Source organism: Phascolarctos cinereus, unplaced genomic scaffold, assembly GCF_003287225.1.
Source record: "Phascolarctos cinereus isolate Bilbo 61053 unplaced genomic scaffold, phaCin_HiC Scaffold_9;HRSCAF=440, whole genome shotgun sequence".
NCBI classification, from domain to species: Eukaryota; Metazoa; Chordata; class Mammalia; order Diprotodontia; family Phascolarctidae; genus Phascolarctos; species Phascolarctos cinereus.
In genome coordinates this window covers 56210150-56234007 of record NW_027556402.1, presented here as the reverse complement: position 1 = coordinate 56234007, position 23858 = coordinate 56210150, and the positions used below count along the sequence as shown (strand labels likewise).

General features: G+C 35.2%; 1 long non-coding RNA gene across 1 annotated transcript in view; it reads left to right on the top strand.

Annotated features, from left to right (window-relative positions):
* The window catches only part of LOC144455240 (uncharacterized), a 67484-nt gene extending 49021 nt beyond the window's left edge, over nucleotides 1-18463 (top strand). Inside the window, exon 3 of the long non-coding RNA XR_013483958.1 lies at nucleotides 18218-18463. This is a non-coding gene — a long non-coding RNA (uncharacterized LOC144455240). The remainder of the gene's footprint in view (nucleotides 1-18217) is intronic.
* The last annotated feature ends 5395 nt before the right edge of the window (nucleotides 18464-23858 follow it).

Here is a 23858-nt window from a genome sequence, read left to right as displayed (position 1 = left end):
ATCTCCTTGCTTATATCTTTCATGTGTTCGTTATTTTAGGCTGTTTCTTGTTTTGTGTAATCTTCGTACTTGAAATGATTAGCCACATTATTGCATGATGATACTGGAACTCTGCAAATGGGGGGAAAAGACTAGCACTTAGATTTTTATAGGACATGTACATCTGTCTCTGACAAATAATCTATTCTCATGACTAACTTTTCAGAGCAAGTTTTCTGGTCCATATTTTGTTAACAACTCAGGAAATTAATATTTAGAATTAATTTTGTCCAAAGATGAAAGCAGCATCTAAAAAGAAAGAAAATTAATTATAAGAATAAAATCTATCTCCTTTTTTTAAAAAAAGAAAAAGGCTTCTTGTGACAAATGTAGAAAGTGAAATTCAAGCAGCATAGACTGTTTAGTCCTACTATGATAGAGAATTTACATACACACACATACACACACACACACACACACACACACACCACACACACAGTGTATGCAAGCAGACTCAAGTGCTATTCAGTGCTATGATAGAATATTTCATTTTCCATGTAAAATAGACTCAATCAGTCATTTCGTTATTTGGATGTATCAATGGTCTTACTAGTTCCCATGTCCCTATGGATATTGTCTATCACTACCTATCCAGGCCATTTTATCCTGATCCATATTCTGCCATTACTCTCCCATGGGGCATTTTGTCAAGGCACCAGGGATCTTTTCAGGATATTGTGGATATACATCTGTTGTCTTTCATTCATTACATGACCAGCCCATCTCTTTAATCATACATTCCCTTGACATGTCAGTCTACAAGGAAGCATTTATGAAATACTTGCTATAAGCCAGGCACTGTGCTAAGGGATGGGGATAAAAAGAAAGGTCAAAAACCAATGCCTCCTCTCAAGGAGCTTACACTCTAATTTGAGAGGCAACATGCAAACAACTATGTACAAAGCTACATTTCAACTAATCAACATAGGGAAAGCATTAAAAGGAATCTGAACATCTTCTTGTAGAAGGTGAGATTTAAGCAGGAACTTGAAGGAAACCAGTGAGCATAGCAGAGGGAGAGGAAGAGGGAGAACATTGAAGACATTGGGGAGACTCAGTGGAAATGTCTGGAATCAGCAAATATACTGTCTTCTGTGAGAAAAAGCAAGGAGGCCAGTGTCCCTCAGTCACAGAGTTCACCAGAATAGGAGCAATGATAAGGTGTAAGATGACTAGAAAGGAAGGAAAGGACCTGGTTGTGAAGCACTTTAAAAGCCAAAATGGATTTTACATTTTATCCAAAAGATAATAAGCAATCAGTGGAATATCTTGAAGAGGGGAAGGGATGATGGTCAAAACTGGGTTGTAGAAAGATAAATTTGACAGCTGAATGGAGAATGGATTAGAGTGGGGAGAGGCTTGAGGCAGGAAGACCTACTATCAGGCAATTATAATAGACAAGGAACAAGGTAATGAATGACTAGACCATGGTGATGGTTGTGGCAGAAGAGAGAAAGGGACATATATAAGAGATATTACAAAGATAGAATGGACAGGATTTGTCAACTGCTTGGAAAGGGGGTGGGCTAAGAGAGACTGAGGAGTTGAAGATGACACCTAGATTTTACATCTGGATGACTGGGAGGATTGTGATGCCCTTGCAATAATGAGAAAAGTAGGAAGAGAAAAGGTGGTTGGTGTTGAGAGGCAAGGAGGGAAGATAACAAGCTCAATTTTGGACATGTTGAGTTTAAGTTCTCTAGGTTATTTATGCCACTCTTATTATTCAACCCAACCAAAATTAAAATGAAAATGAGAAGAAATGTAACATATTTACGGGCTCCCTTTCTCAGATCCAGGATGCTAAATCTGCCTGTCACAGTTCTAGGGTACTGTGAGGGTTTTGTAGGGTTCCCTTACTGCTGGATGAAGGCTTCACTGACTGTATTCTTCCATTACAAGAGGCCTATGACTCATACTCCAATTCTGTTTAACCACTTAACAATGGATAGCTTAAGGATATTTATTTCAATAATATTGTGAGAACAAATATATAATCATTTCCTCAATAGCTCTACTCTACTCCACTTTGATCTCTGGGGGGAGTAAGTTCAAAACTCAGGTCATTTCCTTGAAGCTCTACTAAAAAGGCTAAATATCATCATCATTATCATTTTGGTGCCATTAATAGAAATACGGATTATAGGATCATGGATCTGAAATGAAAGAAGGAAATCTTAAAGCAATCACTTAACCCATGAGTTCTTAACTGCTTCTTTTTGTTTATTTGTCATGGACCACTTTGGCAGTATGGTGAAAACTTAGGAACACCTTCACAGAATTCCAGAAGATTTCCCTATTGGGGAAGGATGGGTACACTGAAAGTTCTAGTTTGAAATAAGTCCATGACTGTTCTTTCTTTCATATTGGTAACACCTATAATCTACATTTGAAGTAAAAAATCAATTTATTTACTAGTAATTTTCTGAAGTTTTGTATGGGGGAGAGGGGAGACATAATCAAAAAGAAAAGGAAAGCTTCCAAATGTATCATTCCAAAACATAAATGGCTTTTGGAAATCAAGGTAGTCCTGGTTCTAAGAAAATAAATTATGTTTTTAACAAAGCTGTGTTATGGTAATTTATTTTATGAACCCCTGTTTCCTATCTTTTGGTTTGGAAGATATGGACACTATTAATAGCTGAATGAAAAAGGTGAATATCATTTTCTCCAGAGTTTTAGGCACAGTATAGTTAAAAATAGAGAATTTATAGCATTTCAGGACCTTATTTTATTCCTGTCCTTTCCTCATTCTTTTTTCTAATCAAGGACACAAACACATATTGAGCGTCCCTTCTCTTCCATTCCCATCCTTTGAATGTAGGGATGAGATATGCTGGTGCCCATAAAGTCATTAAAGGCAGAATTGGAAATGATTTAAGAGATTATCTAATCCAATGACTCAGTTTGACAGATGAGGAAATTAAGATAAAGTGATTAGACCAAAGACACATGGCTATTAAGTAGCAGAGGTGGGATTTTAATCTAGGTCTTTTTTTTTTTACTATGTTAACAACCACCTCAAAAATTCATTTTAAAAATAAATTTTAACTTTTGCAGTCCTTTACAAGGTCAAGAAAGTTTGTAGGTGGAGTTAAAACAATTATTTAAAAATCTTATTTTGAAACCCAGAAGATTATTATAAAAATTCAAATTCATTAACAGGTATTTATTACCTACTTAAGACATTCAGTACTCCACTACAAACTTACCAGGTTATAATTAATAATACAGGGTTATAATTAATACAATCAAGTACATAAGAACCTGGAATCCTGTGCTTCAGAGACATATGGAGGCCTTTGTTTGACCAACCCAATAGTGCCTCTTGACTCTTCTTTGACACATATGATGAATTGTCAGGGATCTCTATTCTCCGCATCTTCCTCACCTGCACTGTACATACTCTGCTCTCCAGCTGCCATACTGCATCTCTCTGAAGAATTGAAATATGCCTTTATATTTAAAGTAAGACCTTGAGATCAAGCTGAAGCTGTCACACATCTGCCATCCTTGCCTAATAATAGGCAAGCCTGAGTGAGTAGGAAGACTCATGGGGTGTGTTCAATCCACTCTTTTCCATTGTGTGAAAAGAATAGATGTATCTTTTAGAATCTCAACCTTTGTAAGTAATTTTTCTCTCTTTTTCAAGCCATTATCTTTATCATCTTAAAGAAATCATCAGAGATGTATTTTAAATGCTATGTTGTTGAATTTTAAAATACAAAAACACCAAATCCAAGGATGTCATCCAGATTTCAAGATTGTAGTCTATTGCTAATCATCATTTCTTCTGTCAAACATTATCCACCAAGTCTGGTGATGCCATTAATCTTTAGTTTAGTACAAAAATACTTTAAAACTGACCTTGACTTGATTTTTTAAAAAATATTTATTGTTCAATACTGGAAACATCATTGAAAATAAATGCTAAATTTATAGTAAATTTAGTTGTTTCCAATGCCCCTTGAAAACAATTATAATAATGTTTAATCTTATTGACGATAAACACACTTTCTTGTCCTAAAATATTAAATACAAATGAAAATTAAAAAATAAACAAACAAAACAATGTTAGGGAATCATAGAACATTGACTCTGGAAGCATATTTTTAAAATGTTTGATTAATTGGTTGGTTAACCTCATAAGTCAAGCAATCCAAGTCTCTCATTTTTGCACATATTGAAATCAATGGACTGAAGATAAATATGAGTGAGACATCATAGCATTCTCCTGTGTCTTAGCACATTAAGAGGAAAGATCATTTCACTTCTTCTATCATCCTGATGCATAATATGTTATACAGACCCCACCTTCATTTTCTCCTCAAAAGGAACAAACAAGCAAAAACCTTGGATTATAGCACAGGTCTTTGACTTGTGATCAGAAGGAAAGCAAAGGGATTGTAGAGGACCAACATAAGCTAAATCTTACATTCTTACATAAGATTGCCTCTGCTCTCTGGATAGCTGTAAAACTGGAGGATTGGAGTAGATGGCCTATGAGGTCCCTTCCGACTTTATATCTTTGAATCTATAAGGTATTCTGCTTAAAATATGAATATAAATATTTCTTTAGCCTACCAACTTTATACCCTACCTTTCAAATATCATGGAAATAGTTTATCAAGATTTCAACGATATATTTGATAAAGTTTCTTGCCTTAATCTTGTGGTTGATAAAATGACATAGACGAGCATAGTCTAATATAATGGCATCAAACTTTTATAGAAATAAGGGCCACTAAACTATAATAAGGACCGCTGCGGGCTGTGTACTTACTTAGAAAATGACATTAACATTACCTCTATTCTATGCTACCTATATTTATTTTGCTAAATGTTTTTCAATTCCATTTTAATCTGGCATGAGTCCCACCTCTGATCTAGTTGAATGGTGGTTAGTGGATTAATGTTAACCTAGAGGTAGGTTTCCAGTGGCATGTCACAGGTTTCTGTTTTTTTACTTTTCTCTGCTCTGTAGTTTTGTTTTGTTTTTATCATTCACTTGAATGAAGTAATAGATAGCATGCTAATTAATTAAACAGTGCAAAGTTGGAAAGAATACCTAATGCTCTGGATTATGGAACTAGGCCCTGCTCAGATAACCTCAGTAGTATTGTGTCAAATTCTAGCTGCAAGAATTTAGAAAGAATATTGACAAGTTAGGGCATGTCCAAAAGAGAGTGCTAGAGTGTTGAGGGGATTCAAAGCTCTGTCAAACAAGAATATGGTGAATCAATCAGTCAATAAGGAAGCATGTATGAGGTGCCTTCATAAAGTCTATGAATTCCCTATGAATTGGGAAATGACAAAAAAAATTTCCTCAATATGAGCAAATATGAGATATGCACAAAAGAAACATCAAACAATGTTGGAGTGGGAAGGGGAGGTAACAGTAGGAAGGGTAATCAAGAAAAGCCTCTGTTAGGAAGTGATGCTTGAGCTGAACTTTGAAGGAAGCTAGGGATTTGAATTTTGAAGAGGTAACATAGTGCTACCATCTTCTACTTTATTTTTTTTGGTGAGGCAATTGGGGTTAAGTGACTTGCCCAGGGTCACACAGCTAGAAAGTGTCTTATGTCTGAGACTGGATTTGAACTCACATCCTCCTGACTCTAAGGCCAGAGCCCTATCCACTGCACCACCTAGCTGCCCCTACCATCTTCTACTTTCCCTGGCTTCTTTCACGTTTCAGCCTGAATTCCACCTGCCTGCAAGAAACCTTTTCTAGTACTCCTTAATCTTGGTGCTTTCCCTCTGTTATACTGTCTATACCTTGATTACATGGAGTTGTTTGCATTAGACTCTTGGCTCCTTAGCAGACAAAACCATCTCTCTGCCTTTCTTCACATCTCCTTATCTCCAGTGCCTAACACAACGCCTGGCCCATCATAAATTGGTTGACTGGTGCATTGTAAAGAAGTCTGGATTTTAGAGGCAGAGCCCTGGAGTTTGGATTCTGCTGCTCACTACTCTATGTGGATTTAGGTGAATTACTCAATCCCCCACCATTCCTCAGTTTCCTCATCAGAGGCGATTGGACTAGTTGGCCTCTGAGATGCCAGCCGACTAAATCATCTTATGGCGTAGGAAAGGTAAGGAGGAAGAATGTTTCAGGAATGAGATAGAGTCTTTGGGAATTGGATAGCCTGTATCGGAAAACCAGATAGACTAGTTTGGCTGAAGATTGGAGGGTGAAAAGGGCCATGTGCAATGAGCCTGGAATGGTGAGCAGGAGCCATTTTGTGGAGAAATGTAAATGCCAAAAACTCTTCATGTTTTAATCAAGAAGCAAGATGGGGCTACTGGAAATTTTTTGAACAAGGAAGTGATGAGGTTAGACTTACTAGAATGTGAGCTCCATGAGAAAACGGGCTGAATTTTTGCCTTTCTTTTTATCTCCAGTACTTGGCACGATGCCTGGCATATAGAAAGTACTTAATAAATTCTTGTGACTAATTGTGCTTAAGGAATATCACTTTGGTAGCTTTATGGATGATGAATTAGAGAAAAGAGACTGGAGACAGGGAGGCCAATTAGGAGGTTATTGATAGAAATATTCCAGGTGTGAGATGATTAGGGTCTGAACTAAGGTTGTGGCAATGTGAGTAGGAAAATGATGATGATGATGATGATGATGATGATGGTGTCTAGCACTCTGTCCAGTGCACAGGAGATAGATGTGAGATACGTTAAGAGAAAGTTAGCTGGAATGCAGGATAATGCATTGGACCTGGGATGGGAATGAGTTAAATTCCACTCTAGCCTCAAGCTCTTCTAGCTGTGTGACCCTTCTTAAATTCTGTCTCATTATTCTTATCTTTAAAATGAGGATAACATAAAATGAGAACAAGAAGAACACCTACCTCCCAGGATTGCTGTGATGATTAAATGAGATAATATTTGTAAGCTGCTTTGCAAACTTTAAAGTGTTGTATACATGATATTATCATTATTAATATTAGTTTTGTTATTATTATGTACAATCAACAAGTCTTAGCAACTGATTATACATGTAAAAGTTGAACGTAACTGGATGTTTAATGTGGAGAAGAGAAAACATGGGAGGTATATGATAGTCACATTATTGTCATTATCATTGATAATAATAACTAATATTCAAAAGTTTTGAAGTGGAGTCCAAATTTTTTTATTTGAATTTCACAACACTCCTGTGAGACAGGAAATGGTCCCCACTTTGTAGATGAAGAAACTGAGGCAGATAGTCTTGAGTGATTGGCTGGGATAATTTATGATAACTAGGTTAAGTAATTAAACTTTATTTAGCTTCAAAGATAAGAATAGGTATAAATTGCAGCAAGATAAAATTCATTTCAATACAAGAAAACCTTCCTAATCATTAGCTCCTCCAAAATGGAATAAGTTGTCTCTGGAAGTTTCCCATCACTGATCTGTCTTCAAGCAGAGATCAGGTGACCTTTGATCACAGTCATTGTAGATAGGATTTCTTCTCTGAGCTTACAGTAGTTCCTTCCAACAAATAAATCTTTGAATCAGTTCTTCTACTATGTAGTTATCTGCCTTAGCCAGGATTAAGGGAAAAGAGACAAATTATTTTACCTTTCTCACCCAGTAGAGCAAGCTTTTATCACTATCAAGATATGAAATCAAGGACTCACCTAGTTGGTGATCACTTAACATTATGAACAACTCTGTGCAAAGACCCAAATGTGAACTAAGGAGAAAAAGGAATGCTTGAAAGTTTTTGGGTTTTTTTTTCCCCCTCCAAGCTTTTGCTATGATTATCTCCATTTCCCATTCAACTTGAAATGCCAAATAGATTCAAACATATTTACATTATATGAGATATGCTCAAGTGACTGTTCTGAAACACAAAATCAAAAACAAACCAAAACCAAAAAAAAGAACCCTTTTTTCATATAATTCATGTTTTCTTCTCCTCAGGACATATGAATTTGAATGTCAATTTACTTCTAATTAAATTAATTGTTTTACTAATACTTCTGAGCTCAAGTCAGAGGCAATTTCTGCTACCTCCCCTCATTCTACTGTATTTGGTTTGTGTATAATTTGGATATACTTCTATTACGTCCATGCTGTCTTTTCCAATACAATGTAAACATCTTGAGGACTCTTTCACTTTTGTCTTTATGTTTCCAGCACCTTGGATAGTGCCTAGTACATTAGGGATATTTAATAAATGTTTGTTGATTGATTGATTAATTAAATTTAGCATTTGCATTATTTTGGGCCCTAGTTTGTTGTGTTGACACAAATGGTTTTTAATGACCCTAAATGCTGCTTGGAAATACCACCCTATATTGATAGATTTCTATGGATAAGAATATTTCTACAAAATCCACACACATATATACATGTATATGTATACACATATACATATATACACACATACATGCATGTGTAGAACATGCTGACATAATTTTTTCATTGACATGAAGACTTTCTTCTCCCAGTATCCTAATTACCTGTGCTTCTACATAATAACTGTGATATTCAAATACCAAGATAGTTCAAAAGAAATGTTCTTCCCCCTCAATTGCTAGAGTTGAAAAATTGACTTCTAGGATATTTTAAACATATTATTTATTGGGAATATGGTTACATTGTTTTTGATTTGTTTCACAAATATTTAAGACTTTAAGTCACAAACTTAGAACTGCCAGCATACAGACTAAAAAGAAAATTGTATCAGTAGGTCCAAACCTACTACTACTAACTAAAAAGTTGTGTTAAATGATGTGGTGCACTGGGAAGGGTGCTGAAATGAGAGTCAGACAACCTGTGTTCTCCTTCTGGTGACATCTGTCAGCTGTGGAGCCTTAGAAAAGTGAATTGTCCTTTGTGGGCAACAAACTTGATTTACCAAATGAGGAGAATGGACTAGGGTAGAAGTTCTTACCTTCTCTTTTTTTTTTCCCATGGACTCCATTGGCAGTCTGATGAAGCCTAAGGATTCCTTTTGAGAAAACATTCTCAAAGAAAAAATAAAACAAAATATACAAGATTACAAAGGAAACCAATTATTTAAAAGTCAAAACTCACTAGATTAAGGACCTATGGACTAATAATCTCTCCATGCTTAGCATCTACTTTCCAAATCTCAGAGTGTGATTCTGACAATTTTTTTTAATTTTTCTTTATTTAGATAATTTTGAGTTCACTTGAAGTTTTCTCATTACTAATGAGAGAGAGAGAGAGAGAGAGAGAGAGAGAGAGAGAGAGAGAGAGAAATATGAAGTTTCTTAGCTCTTGTGCAAAAAACCTTAATATGTGGATATGTTAACAGGAATGACCAAATCAGCTAAATTAGTCAAGATCAGTCACAAAGGGAAAAGCAGTTTTTGATATTGTCAGTATACAGACTACATAGACTTTATAGATTCATAACATTGAAACTAACGTGAGAAATAAATAGTAAATAAAACAGATCGGAGAAAAAGGGAAGCTCATAAAATGTGGCAATTTTAGTGTAAAATAGAAATTGGGAAGATGTTAAGGATTTTAAAGAACACTTTCCAATAATATCTAGCATTTATAAAGTACTTTATTAAGATTAAGTACAGCAGATAGAGCATTGGACATAATCAAAAAGTCCTAAATTCAAATTTGGCCTTAGACACTGACTAGCTGTGTGTCCCTGGGCAAGTTACTTAACCTCTGACAGCCTCAGTTTCCATAACTTTAAAATGGTTATAATAAAAGCATTTACCTCAAAAGGTTATTATGGGAATCAAATGAGAAATTTTTTTGCAAATTGCTTAGCACATAGTAGGTACTTAATGCTTGTTCTTTTCTTTATATCCTCACAATGATTCTGGGAGGCAAGTGCTATAATTTTTTCCCTTTAACACATGAGGAAACTGAGGCAAATATAGATTAAGTGAATTATCCAGGGTGACACAATTTGTAAGTGTCTGAAGCTCGATGAACTTAGATCTTACTGGATTCAATTTTTTATTATTATTAATTTTATTTGTTTGTTTTTAGTTTTTTAAAATTCACATCTATAAGATTTTGAATTCTAAATTGTCCCCCTCCCTCTGCTTCTCTGTCTGCAAGACAGTGTACAATCCAATACAGGCTATACATGTACAATCATATTACACATATTTCCACATTAGTCATGTTGTAAAGAAGAATCAGAACAAAACAGAAAAACCATGAAAAAGAAGGGAAAAAAATAAGAGAGAAAATAGTATGCTTTAATCTGCATTCAGACTCCATAGTTCTTTCTCCGGATGTAGGTAGCATTTTCTATCATGAGTCTTTTGGAGTTGTCTTAGATTCTTGTATTGCTGAGAAGAGTTAAGTCTATCAAAGTTGGTCATCACACAGTGCTTCTGTTACTGTGTACAATGTCATCCTGGTTCTGTTCACTTCATTCAGCATCCATTCATGTAAGACTTTCCAGGTTTTTCTGAAGTTCATCTGCTCATCATTTCTTACGGAAGAATAGTATTCCATTACACTTATACACCACAACTTGTTCAGCCATCCCTCAATTGATGAGCGTCCTCAATTTCCATTTCTTGGCCACCACAGAAAGAGCTGCTATAAATATTTTTATATATGTGGGTCCTTTTACCATTTTTATGCTCTCTTTGGGATACAGACCTAGAAGTGGTATTGCTGTGTCAAAGGGTATGCATATTTTAATAGCCCTTTGGGTATAGTTCCAAATTGCTTTCCAGAATGGTTAGATTAGTTCACAACTCCACTAACAATGCATTAGTGTTCCAATTTCCCTGCATCTTCTCCAACACTTACCATTTTCCTGTTTTGTGATGTTAGCCAATCTGATAGGTGTGCTATGGTACCACTGAATCCAAATCTTGCCCTCCATATACTACCACTTAGTTGCCTTTCAAACATAGTTAATAAAATGACTCTATTTAAATATAACAAAGAGAATAATTCTAATAATAATCATAAAACCTATAGAATTCATCATTTTGTATGTAAACATTATATTTGAAAGCTAAAGGTTTATTCAGAAACAAAGGAAAAAAATGAGATACCTAACAGCCTGAAGAAACTCTGCATCTCTGTCTTTATCAAATAGACACGATGCCTGGCATACATTAGGAGCCAAATAAATGCTTGCTGGTTGATTAGATGATGCAATTGACAGCTCAAAGGTACTATATCAAAGAGAAGGCAATACAATTACGATAGTTTAAGCCAAATTAAATAAACATGTATACACACATATGTATATATATATATGTATGTATGTATGTATGTATGTATATATGTATGTATATGTATGGTGTATGTATGTATGTGTGTGTGTGTATGTATTATATATATTACCAGGACCAACTGGTAGCCGTCAGATAATTTTGACAGAATTTGTGGATGAAATTAGAGAAATTTCACCAAAGTGTAAGAGGGCAGGGCAAAAAAAACTTTGTACCTGTAAGGCTACTCTCTCAACTTCTGGGGAAAAAATTAATCCACTAATGAGGAACAATAATGAAAACTGCTTTTATGCTTCAAACCACTTAAAGTATCCTTTAGCATCTGACAAAGAAAAGCATTTGCAACTAACAGGATACAGTTGATACCCAAATAGTGTTTTTCACACTCATCTAAAAACTCCAATAAAGTAGTATTAATAGTAAGGATGGGATTAATGATTTAGAAGTGGTTGTTATCTTATATTTATTTTTAAAATATTTGGATTCATGTTCTAAAATTTGGCCACTTAAAATAGTATTTAGAGTTACCAAATAACAGGAGCAATTCTCAGTTTACCAAAGCATAAAAGGTTGACACAAGTAAATCATTTGGCTCCTTCTCCAAAGAAACAAACATTTTAATAAATATATGGGGGCAGCTAGGTGGAACAGTGGATAGAGCTCTGGCTCTAGCTTCAGGAGGACCTGAGTTCAAATCCAGCCTCAGACACATAACACTAGCTGTGTGACCCTGGGCAAGTCACTTAATCCCATTGCCTAAACACATAAACAAACAAACAAACAAATACATAAGCAAATGAATAAATAAGTAAATGAGTGAATGAATGAACAAATAAATATATAAATAAATAAGTGAATAAATGAATAAATGAATCAATGAATCAATAAGTAAATAATAAATAAACAAACAAATGAATGGATGAATGAATAAACAAATAGATAAATAAATAAATAAAAGTATGCTTGCTTTTAAAAACAATTCAATAGTCATTAAAAATCTACTATATACAAGGAAGTATGCTGGGGTGGGGTGAGGGGCAGGGTGTCAGAATACAGAGATGAAAACAACACATTCCTTTCCCTCTGGGTCCTTAAGAATCTAGGAAAAGATAAGACATTCATATAAATGCCTAACCAAAGTCAGAGATTGGAAGGGACGAGGAGAAGTTCTATGAAATAGTGGCCTGAAAGATACAGTGAGGCAGGGAGCACTTTTAGATGATATGTATGACATGAAGACCAAGCAAAAACTCTGAAAAGACACAGAATTTCATCAAGATTTCTTAGTCTATGATAAAAGTCAAAAGCTAAAAAGGAATAACCATGGGAAAGATGCCAACATGGCACAGCTATCCAAAGGTGGCCTTTTAAATGGAATCCTGCTCCTTCTTGGCTATTTGTATGAAAATAAAAATTTTATAACAGAATTACTGCATTGGTATTTTATGAATGGAAGTTATTTGAGGGCATATAATAGTCAATGTATCTATTTCACTCTATTTCAACTTTGTCAATGTCTAGATCTAGTCATCTTGAAAACATAATCTTTGAGCTAATTTGATTCTATTGACTCATTTGGCAAGCAATAATATACTCAGCCTGTTATGCACTACATTCATTGAAAAAATTAAAACTGTTTTCATTTTGCAGGGGAATTGATAGGAGAGGAGCTTTCCCAGTCTTGTCTCTACTTCTCCATAATGGTTATACCGTTTATACAGCTTTGTGGTTCTTCCTCACTGGATCCCCTTCAACTCAGGTTCAGACTGTGGAAACTTTTAATGATAATCAATTCCCTTTTTTTCTAACTTTGCTGCAATTCAATTTGAAAATGGAAACTTCTGATGTTAAGTTAGGGGCAGTAACTAATTTGCTCCTGATGCCCACAGACACAAGCAAATAGTAAAATATTTAATCAGGACAGAAGTAAATAGCAAACCAACAGAAAACAGTATCAACACCTTTCAAAATGAGACTGAAGTCACATATCTTTCCCCAGAATAGTGTAGGAAGCAAGAAACCTTAAGTATCCGAATATTGGTATGAAGCCAGGGATAGAGGTGGTAGTGAGGATGAGGGTGAGGGTGAGGTTGGTGTGTGATCTTTCTCTGCAAGTAGGCTTCATACTCATGCTTTCCAATTGTTCCTGTCTGGTATCTTTTCCTGTGATTCCATTCTCTCACTAACAAGCTCCTTGTAGCTGCCAGTTAGGATAGCCTCATCAGCTATGTTCGAATTTCCTGTCATCCCAGTGTGTCTCTACTTCCTTGCGGTCATGAACCATATAGATAACCATTAGTCTTCCTTCTAGAAATTTAGCATCTGCCCTCAACTATTACAGAAAATGTAATTATGCTTGTATACAGTTTTTACATTTAGATTGTCTTTACATTCATATAATCTATTAATTGGATGCTTAAAATCCATGGTTTATGTTTGGATATAGAGTGGGAGGGTATGGATCAAATGTATCAAACATTATCCCAGCAACAGTCCTCAATATAGGCAGAACCAGATTAAAATATAATTGGGAGATATTTAACAAAATAAATAAAAATTCAATAGAACATAGATAATATTAATATGTTGTTTTCTAAGTCAATATGCAGCCTGCAGGGATGCTTACGTAGGCTTTAGTGTCCCTAGTTCAGTTTGACATCACTGGAATGGGTCATCAACTGTGGTAATCTTGAATAGTTGGGACTTATATTTTGTTACAAATGCCATGCTCCAAATCACTCTACAAAGGTAAACTTCATGCTTTTTTTGAGCAATAAAGAATTGAGCACAGTAGAGTAACAAATATAAATTCCACCTAGAAAATGTTACACAAAAGACCCCAAACTCCATCCTTATTGTGCTTCTTGGTTCAATATACTACCACCATAGAAACTTTCCCTTTAGGGGATTCATTTTTGTCATCCCTTGCTTCAAGCTTTCAATGTATTGAAACACATCTTTTCTTAACACTTGCAGAAGAAGAAAAAAGTGCATTGTACTTTTCTGGGAAGTGGGCATACATTTTATATACAGCATCACACCTAAGATGATAGAACCATATTTCTGTCTTGAACACACTGTCTGAGATGTGTACTTTCTGAGTGACAGCTGAGTTCCCCCAGAAATAACCATAAATCTACATTTTCCTGTCCTATTTAGGCTTTGTTTCTGGAATATAACATCACAAAATAAATGGAAACATTTCTTCCTTGCACATTTTTCCCTTCTTTGGCTGGCAAGTTGGCAGCATCTGATCATATTAATGTTTCTGTCAGCACCTCCACCAGAAGTGTTTATAGCACCAGAGTACATTTAAAACAACCCCGGACAGCTAAATACACATTGAACACAGTATCCAGATTGGAATCCAGCTACCACCTGGGTTACTGCAGGGTCGACTTTGTTAATTTTTAATTTGGAATTTGAAATAGTGGTGAAGAAAGCTGAGCTTTCTGGAATATTTTTAGGTAAAGCAATCAACAGACCACAGATAGACACTTCCCACTTGGCTTGGTTTCTATCTTGTTTTAGTCCAAATCAGCTTCTTGCAGACAAAATTAGAATCAGGTAGAGACTGTGCATTTTGAGAACTGAAATGTCTTTTTCTGTTCCATTCCTTTGTTTTATATTCCAGCATTTTATTCTACACGGATTATGTCCCATTTAAGCCATGATGCACCTCTCATTAGTGATAATTCTCTGGTCTCCAAAGTTCAAAGACAAGCTTAATATCAAATTCACAAAATTTCATTCAAACAAATAACCCAAATATATAGTTATTTCGTACAAGATCTTAAACCTAGAAATTTCTAATACAGGACAAGTCAAGGGCATGGCAATTGCTTTATTGAGAGAGTTTTTGAAAGTTGACAATCAGAAATGCATCCTTTTTTGTGTATATTTTGATAATAAAATTTTATTTATTTTTTTACATCATCAGAATTTCTCTCTCTATCCCTCTTCCTTCTCCACTCCAGAGAGTCAGTCCATCAGGTATAATAAATGACATTTTTAAAGAAAAAAAAAAGAGGGGAATAGCAAAACCAATTAATTCTATAAAAACGTCTAACCTCTCACTTCTACAAAGGAGTGGGGTGGATGTATCTTATCATAGCTCTTCTTTGAGATCATGCCTGTTTTTCATAATTTTGTAACATCCACTTTCAATTGTGTCCAGGTGGATTCTCTTCATTTAAAAAGTTGTTGTTATTATGCACATTGTTTTCACTTCATTCTGAATAGGGATATTCTTGAGAAAACTAAGCTTCACAATGAAGTTTTTCTTTATGAGGAACTGAGTGCTTGGAATTTTTGAGCATTTATTTCTGAGTTATATCTTTTCAATTTAAAATTTCACATCAAAATATATGAGTTGCAGAGAGAGGGAGAGAGAGAGAGAGAGACAGAGACAGAGAGAGACAGAGAGAAAAACTGTGAGAGTGAAGAAAAAGTTGTGTACTGCTATATATGTAAGAAATTGGGCAGCAAAATCAATGAACATAACCACTCCGGACCTTTCCTTGTCTATAAAATGAGAGGGTTAGTCAAAATGTCCTCTGGGTCCCAGAAAGCTCTGGATCTATGATCTTACAATCTTTTTATTCCCAAGGAACAGACAACATGAAGAAATGTTTGTTATAATCTAATAAAAGATGAGTAAAGAAAATGAACATTTCAAATCTTTATCCTCTGCAAATAATTTTGCCTTTTTAGTGCTTTCTCTGTAATCTTTTACGCCTACTGCTGTATGTCATAATTATAGACACACTTTTTATATCACTAATTAAAAACAACTAAGAATATTGAGTGAATTGCAGCAGCTTGGCATGGATGGAGAGAGGATGGTCATGCAGTGGGATAACAGATTAATATAGGTAAGAAACAAAAGTAGCAAGAGGGGGAAAACACATTTTCAGGGATCAATGTATTTGCCATAAAATTTTAGATTACTTTCTCAAATATGAATTGTAAAAAGGTCTTTTCCTCACTCTTCTCTGGATATGCTCTCATTAGCATTAATAGGGAAGGAGGTATGAGTACCAAGAAAATAATACATTTCTTAACATGGATGCCTGGAAGCGGTTATTACCAGTGACATTAGTAAAGTATGTGGCTATTTTGCAGGTTTGACTAAACCAGCTTACATTTGCTGAGGTCTAAATGTTGTGCAAGAGCCAGATTATATCTTTTATAAGAATGCTGGATAGTAATAATAATAATAAAAAATAATCATTACAATTTTTAAAATCTCATAAAGCATGCTCATACACAGTACCAACTCCTTTGCCGTCAGGGAATTGGAGAATTCTGCTGAGGGGTGGAGAGTGGAGCAGAAAGAGATCAAGGAGGGGAAAAAAAGATAAAGCAGAAGAAAGGAAAAACCTGAAGTACACTGTCCCTTTTTAGTGAGGGATGGAGAGAGGTGAAGGGAGAAGAAGGGGAAGAAGTTGGGGAAAGGGAAAATATTTGATTTTTTTTCTTATTTTCTCAAAGCAGCAATGAATTTTGATGGATTAGAGAATTAAAATATGATCTTAAGTTTTGCTTTGATATGCAAATGCTGAAACTGTAATTTAAGCCAATCATTTTTGTCTTGTATCAGTTAAAAGCATATGTGAGTATTTTACCTCTTTTATCAAAATAAAGGTGTTAGGTCAAATAACAAAATAATATCTTAAAAGTGTATTGTGATCCTAGGATAAAGTCGATTTTATAAACTTGTGCTTTAACCATGCTAAAGGTAATGAAACAAAATGCAAATCAGAATATGTTTGCTCTCAGTAAAGGAAAACATTATTTCTATTTTCCTGTGTTTGAAATACAGATTTGGGATTGAAATAATATGGCAAATATTATTCAAAATCAGAGGTTATTGAAATTGAAAATATTCTGCAAGTGCTTTAGTATTAATATTTAAATGCATTTAAGGGACATAAAATCTATGTAACTGTTTTGATTCCTATCAAAATCCTTAAAATATTGTTTTGAGAACTTGGTGGACCTAAAACCTTTTGAGGCTTTACTAAATTTAAGAATATAATTTAAATATTTCTCTATTTAGTTTAATAAGTTGGAGATCTGTGATTTCACTGACGCATGTACTTCCTCTGTGGGTAGCAGATTGTAATCCTTCTATAAATGAGTAGACACTCTTCCAGAGGCATGGGGGCTGAAAAATTCATCACCTTGAGGCAACCAGTAGCAAGCCTTTGTAAAGTTAGCTCAACTTGCACTTGTCATCAGACATGGCCACCAGCAGACTATATCCCAATTTGATCCAATAAGCATGTATCAATCTCTTACTATTTACAAGGCACTGTGTCAGGTACTGTGGTTTCAGAAACAAAAATGAAAAATAGTCCCTATCCTCATGAAGCTTATATTCTTTGGAAGTCTTTTTGGCTTCGTAAATCTGCTAAAACTCGGGTTCAATTGATGCAACTTTTGATACCCCAGGGGTACTTCCACTCTGGAGACATCAGAGTAAACTAGTGGAGTTTCTTTATATAATAGATGGAAAAACAATGTCTTATGAAGGGAAAAAAATGAAAAAGTTTCAGTTTAATAACATGTATTAATTATATATCATTTTGAATTTGTACAAGATCAGAATAAATCATAGAACTTTAAAGAGATCTAAGAGAGTGTGTAAGCTATGCTCTGATTTTATAAAGAAATTATTGTCAAAGAAGCAAAGTGAGTAGACCAGTATGATGGGGCTAATAAGTATTTGATCTAGTGTTAGAACCCAGGTCTTGCAATGTGAAGACCAGTTCCTTTGTAATACCACAGGGTGTTTCCTCCTAACTTAATACACCCTTTCCACCTATCCCCATCATACCCCCAAGTGCCAATTTGGTAGTTTATGGGAGAAAAAAACTTGAAAAAATACATACACAATAAATAACCATTTGACCCAAGGAGAATTTTTTTTTATGTTTCTCTGACATAAAGTTTTCTCACCTTCATAGAACAGAAAGTCCACTCACTAAGAAATTTCAATCAAGGGCCTGAAACTGAGAAATAAAAGAAGACAAACACATGCATCACAGCAGTGGATACTCGCTATAACTCCTCCAAGTAAGCACCATCTCAACTGATCAGACTCATACAGCAGAACCATTGTAACCTGAATATGACATGTAATCTGTACTCCAAAAAGCTAAATGACAGAGGCTACAACAACATAATTGTTGCAATAAATGATTTCAATGTCCTCCAAGCAGGTTTATTGCTGGGCAACCCAATTTTATTAAGCATGTCTAGATGGAATAGCAAACCAATGTATTGCTGCTTATGTATCTATCCAGAGACGACTATTAAGGGTGATTTCAGTCATGGATAGTTGGAGTTGGGAGCCTTGGTTCAATTTTAGAGTCTATAACTCAAGGAAATGTTTTGGTAACAACAAAGCTAGTGCTTCAAATAAGATGGCTATGCCCTAACAGGCTTCGGTTGTATTGTTTTGCCACCTTTAAGAGATATACAACGTGGCTTTAAAGTAGCAACTCCATAAAACGTCTTAGATTCATCTGCTGGGAGGAAGTTACTCTGATTCAGTGGTAAATAAAGCTTAATAATACGTTGGACTTTAAAAAATGAAGTACAGTCATCAGTGTGGTTTGCTATTATCATAACTGAAATTATAATTAGAGACTGGCATGCCACAAAAATGCTTTTGCATTATCATCATTTTTTAACTTAACCAGCAATTAACAAGTAAAATAGGAAATTTAATTATTTGGCAAAAATAGAAGATTTTATGCAAATTAACCTATGTTGTACATTACTTGAGAACTCTTTTAGGAGATCAGACCTGTTAGAGGTGACTTTCAGTGAGGAAACTCCCTTTAGCACTGCAGATTGACACAAGCTTTAAAATATATAGTTTTAGAGAATTGCCTAGGGGCACTGAGAGGTTAAATGATCTGCTGAGAGGCATACAGCCAGTATCTGTCAAAGGTGGAACTTAAACCTTAGTCTTTCTGATTCTGAGGCTAGCTTTCTATCCACTGCAGCATGCCAGCTAGAGAGAGAGAGAGAGAGAGAGAGAGAGAGAGAGAGAGAGAGAGAGAATGTGTGCATTTAATTGATACATTTTGACACATCAGTCACTTCCTAACAAACAATTCTATTATCTCATCTTAAAAAAAAAGTTGAGTATAACTTCTTAAATTCAATTTCTCTAAAAACAGTTAAGTGAATAAATTAAATTACTCTACCCCACATAACTAGCAGAATTAACAAGACCTACCCTCTAAAACCTTAAACAGGTGAGAACAAATTTTAATTGAATCAATCTAATGTAGGTTTTCTACAAGTTGCATTAGAAAGTTCTTGATCAGTTTAAACGTCTGATTTAAATAGCCACTCCAAAAGTACATTATCTGAATGGATTCTGGTTCTAGCTCTAATACTTACTAGACTTGACCTTTAGCAAATTATTTACCCTCAGTGAGCCTTCTTTTTCTTTTAATCTAAAAAAAAAGGAAGCTAATAATGCTTGCCCTATTCATCTTGCTGAGTTCTTATGAGAAATACAGACATCATCTCGGAAAACTCTCTTATATTACAGTGGAGAAATTCAAGAGTTTGGAGAGTCATAAAACTGTACAAATGTATTATATTATTATTACTTTAAATTAAATATATTAAATGAATTGACTTTGAATTGGATATTAAATATACTGAACTCAACTTTCATTCTTAAACATGGATTCATGCAGGCATGTTAGCATACTTGACAATAACATAGGCTGTCCATATTCACCTTAGCCAAAAGTTATATCATTTAGAAATGTTATATATATCCACACATATATGTACACACATATATACATATATGTGCATATATATACACACGTGTGTATATGCATATATACATATATATCCATATTCACACTACTGAAATTTCCATGAAGATCATGTCTACTTGGTTGCTTTCTCTCTAATCAAAGCAAAACAATGGTATACAAGAGATTTCCTTCTGCTTAACAGTGTTACCAAAACAGAATAATGGTGTGAGAGGAAAGTGTTGAGGGTAGAAACAACATTCAGTAAGTTTCCTCTGAACTTTAAGTTCCAATTGGAACTCCAGGCACAATTAAATGTAAAACTAAATATGACTTTCTCTCTCTGCACCTAAAAGGCATGAATTTATGAAACAATTTTCTTTCATTCTGGCTTCAGGTAGAACAATGATTAAAAATATCACTTGTTCCCACTTCCTTTTTTGGATAGAACAACATAAGTCCATTAAGATGTGTGGTTTCATTTCCATTTTACCTTTATTTGCAACAATGCTTTTGTGGCAAAACCTGGCAATGCTTATAAAGTGAAAATGAATGTTCAGTTTTTATTTGTATTTCAACTTTGCTATACAAGTCTGAACAAACCCTTTTTTTAAAAAAAAGGAAAAGGAACACATGATATATATGAAACTCTATTAACCAAAATCCCCCCAAAGGATTTGAAGAAACCTATCTGAGCTTCATTTGTCAGCTTTTCCCTAGCTGTGCTATCAACGGTAGCTAGACTGAATGGAGAGTGAATCAGAGTAAGGAAGACTGGTGCTGTCATGCCTCTGATGCAAACTAATCATATGACTCTGGAGAAGTCACTTAATTTCTTGGTTATAAAGACAACTCTATAACATACATATGTATATATATGTATATATATATGTATATATATATATATATATAAAATTTAATAATGTAAGTTGCTAAGATGTTTCTGATCTTGCAGAAGGGATTTCCCTTCTGAGAGTTCCTTCTTGTTGTTATTCAGTTATTTAACTTATTTGTGACTCTTCATGACCCCATTTGGGGTTTTCTTGACAAAGATATTAAAGTGGTTTGCTATTTCCTTCTCCAGTTCATTTGGCAGATGAGGAAACTGAGACAAACAGAGTTAAGTGACTTGCCCAGGGATACACAGCTAGTAAGTGAGGTCACATTTGGGCTCAGATCTTCCTGGCTCCAGACCAGTGATTCTATCCACTGTGATGCCTAGCTCCCTGGAGAGTTCCCTATACTGGTGAAATTACAGGAATGGTCCACTACTTTGAAGCATTTAACCCAGGTGCCAAAATTTCTCTCATCACAAGAAGGCTCTGTATATGCTTTTAAGAAGTTTCTTACTCATTTGGCTACTGACCTCTACCCAGGAAACCTAGGACAATGTATGTACAGTATTGCTCCAGTATCTCCATTCATTCAATCAACAGCATATATTAAGGAACTACTACATGTAAGGCATCATATTGAGCAATGTGGATACAAAGAAAAAGTAATCATAAACCCGGCTCTCAAGGAACTTCCATTTCCCATTTACAGCTAACAAAACTGAGTCCACAGAAAGTTTTGTTTAAAAAAAGTGAAACTGAATTACTTGAAAGAACACTTATCAGTCCCTAAGATGTATTTAAAAAAAAAAGTCTACAGTGTGATGCCTTCACTGACTCAGAATCTCCCCCACAAAGCCCACTTTTCCCTGAGGCTTCAAAGCCTGAAAGGCAAATGGTATGCCATATTCCTAGTCTTCACTATGGCTTTGTAGCACAGCCACTCACTCTTCAGTTTTCTAAAGGGTAGGATAGGGTAAGACTCAAGAGCTTTCAATCTTTTTGATGCCTTTTCCTCAATACTGGGTAGCAACAAAATCTTTTAAAATTCTCTATCTTCTCTCCAAATTGCCTCTCCTGCCCTTGTGCCTTCAATTGCATTTCCAGGTTACCAGCTCCACCAATCAACATGAATTACATATTACTTAGGAAGGACAAATTTTATTTCCTGAGTTATTCAAACAAGAATAAGAGTGAAAGCTGGTAAGTAAGCTAGATTTTGTTTGACTGGATTTTGAAGGCAGTTTACTGTCATGCATATATGCATAGATAGAAGACATAGCTACATGTATGTCACTTAACCCCATTGCCTAGCCAAAAAGAAGAAAAAAACCCACACACACAACTGGAAGCATGCTTAAATAACATCAAGTCCAACTCATTTATAATTGAGGAAACTCAGGCTAAGTGAGGTTAAGTGACTTGTTCAGGATTTCACACCAAGAAAAGTCTCTGAGTTAAGGATTAATTTTTTTTTGTTTATTTTGTTTGGCAATGAGGTTAAGTGACCTGCCCAGGGACATACAGCTCATAAATCTTATGTGTCTGAAGCTGAATTTGAACTCAGGTCCTCCTGACTCCAGGGCTGGTGCTCTAGCCATTATGCCAGTGCTAGCTGCCCCTGAGGTAGCATCTTTCTGACTCCAAGCCCAATACTCTTTCTTTTGGACCACCTGGCTGCTCCATACATGTACATGCAACAACAACAAAAAAAAAAAAAGGGAGGGCATGCAAATGCTCAAAGAAAAAATAACTGACTTCTATAGGGAAAGAAAAGTGGAATAGACTTGTAGTATAATATAAGACGACTAAGATGGAATATTGACATGAACTCATTAAATTCCAATATATTCAAGAGGAAAAATCTGCATGCCAGGACAGTTATTTATATAAAGTCACACAACATCTCAGTAACAAATCAAGTCAACCAGCATTTATTAAGTGCCTACTATATGTCAACACTGTGCTGAGTGCTAGGGATACGGAAAAAAAGACAAACAGTCTCTACTTTCAATATGCTTACAATCTAACGAGGGGACCCAACATGCAAATATATACATATCTACTAAAACAAGATATGTGCAGGATAAATTGGGGGGTAGTTTTATATGGAAGACACTAAGGTTAGAAAGGACTGGGGGATGGGGGATCTTTAGCTTAGATCTGAAAGAATCTAGGTAAGCCAGGAGGCAGATATAAGAACAGAGAGACGGACAGGCAAGAGGAACAGCTAGTGAAAGTTCCCAGGGTTGGGAGCTAGAATTTTTTGTTTGCGGAACAGCAAGGCTGCCAAGAAATACCAAAAAAAAGAAGAAAATGGGGTGGGGGTAGGAGTGGGGGCAGCTAGGTGGCTCAGTGGACAGTGCACGGGCCATGGAGTCAGGAGGACCTGAGTTCAAATTCAGCCTCAGGCACTTGACACTTAACTAGCTGTGTGACCCTGGGCAAGTCATTTAACCCCACTGCCTAACCAAAAAGTAGAAAAAAAAGAAAAAGAAAAAGAAAATGAGCCATGCTACAGAGTGACATTTAAATTAGCTCTGAATTTAATAAGAATTTTACCTATAATAAAGAATGATTTTAAAAAAACAAGCAGATTTAGATCCTATAAAGAATAATTTTAAGCTGTGTCACCCTGGGTAAGTCACTTAACCCCAATTGCCTAAAAAGAAAAAAAATGAAGAATAATTGTCATCTCTCTGTCTTCAATAGAGAAAGAGCTCAATGGTGTAATGTGATGGCTGGCTTACATTCCTAGCTTTACCCTACACCATCTGTGAAAATCTGTACAATTCATTTCACTTCCCTGGGCCTCACTCAACTCATTTGCAAAATGACAAGGTTATACTTCGTTGGAGACGATTGCAACTCTAGATCCCCAAAACTTCTAAACTAATGACATGATTTGCAAAACAATAATAGATCCGATGTTACCGTGGGAAGTCAGGGTAATAGATTTTTGGGACAGGAAAGGAAGGAACAATGAC